The sequence below is a fragment of the Callorhinus ursinus genome, unplaced genomic scaffold (assembly GCF_003265705.2).
Source record: "Callorhinus ursinus isolate GAN/ISIS: 27379988/994484 unplaced genomic scaffold, GSC_fseal_2.0 scaffold5, whole genome shotgun sequence".
In the NCBI taxonomy this organism is placed as follows: domain Eukaryota; kingdom Metazoa; phylum Chordata; class Mammalia; order Carnivora; family Otariidae; genus Callorhinus; species Callorhinus ursinus.
In genome coordinates, this window is record NW_027397067.1 from 23,615,617 (window position 1) to 23,617,300 (window position 1,684).

Consider the following 1,684-nt stretch of genomic DNA (forward strand, 5'->3'; position numbering starts at 1 on the left):
GAATCCCCTGCTGAGCAGGAGCCTGACACAGGACTTGATCCCATGACACCAAAATCATGATCTGAGCCGAAACCAAGAGTCAGACGTTCAACCGACTGAGCCACACAGGCACCCCTCAAAAGACATTTCTGAAGACCTATTTAATTCAGGGCACCCAGGGCCCTGGGCTAGAGAAAAGAAGGGGTAAATAATTATTTAGTTGAAGAGATAGGTCTTATTATAACCTAGTAAAGATCTTGAAAAGATGTCCTTAAATGACTATGTAAAAATGTCTTGAATTAGCATTTCAGTTGTTTGTATGTCAGCTAGAGCTTATAAGTACCTGGGAAAAATATTTTCCTAAGTAAAATAATGTTTTACTTGTACATAAGTATATGCTACTAAAGGTCTGGGAGAACTCATTTTATTACAGAGACTACAAAATTAAATTCTAACTAGTATCTGTGTGGATGGCGCGAAATTGAAAATGAGTGGTCTGAACTAATGTGGGGTTTTCTCCTTACGTGTGTTTGTAAGCGTGCAGCATGACATTTATCTATAGCACACACAGAGACGTGAACAAGAGTGCTCACAGGAGATCCAAGCCTTTGGGTTCAGTCACTTTTACTCAAATTAGTGGAAACTTAGCACAAGAAAAACCTCCACTAGGTAAAGGCATGTGTGAAAGGCTGGTGGGCCTGTGGGCTACTCAGATTAGAAACATCCTTCATCCATTTTAAGACCGGTAACTTCTAAATTCTTTGTTATTTCGCATTTTAGGAGTGTAGAACTATGTTTTTTGTTCCCCCTTCTGACAATTCTGGACATATCTCTGGCACAGAACGTTTCTCTGGTTGACAGGTTGGAGCTGAGCCCTCAAGATATGTCTCTTATTTAGGGCTCAGGAAATGGATCCTTTTCAGAGTTCTGGGTTATCATTAACTATGGACTGCCCCAGGATGAATAATATGGTGCTGGGCACGATGCTGTTCATTTTGTCAGTCCCCTGACATGATCTCCTCCTTTGGATGCAGTCAGCTAGTAGGCATCCAAGTCAGTGCAGAATTCAGTATTCATGAGGATTTGAGCAGGCAGCAGCATAGAGGGGATTCCAACACATTCTCATGACTGAGACACTTTGAGGGAGCCTGGCTGACTAATAGAGAACAGCCTTGACCTTCAACCCTACAAATTCAAATGCAATTTGTCATTCAATATAAAATGAATTTGGCCATGTGTAATCCTGCATGATGGAGGGATCTTGTCCCAGAAACACTCACGAACATGAAAGAGGGGCATTGAAAAATAAAATCCACAAAATGCTTGAGAAGACTCATCGATATGCTAATAACAAATTCCTTTTCTAAAATAATGGGCAGCCCTGTGATGCCATGGGTCGTATAGACTCCATCATCACACAAAGCCTGGAAGTGGGAAATTGCTGCTCCTTTTCTTCCCTCCTTGGAATTTGAATTTTGTTTTTATATTTATTGTTCACACTCTCCTTTAATAATTTAAAATTTATCATTGAAAATTCTGTTACGATTATTGTGTTCTACCTCTCTCTGGTTAACTGAAGAAGAAAGGTTGATGTTTCTTTTTGGTGTTTCAGAAACTTCTTCTCTGAGGACTTTTCTAAGTGGAGCAGGAGCCAGGACTGGATGAAACTCATCCTCTGGGAGAGGCTCAGAGACCCAAACCTGAA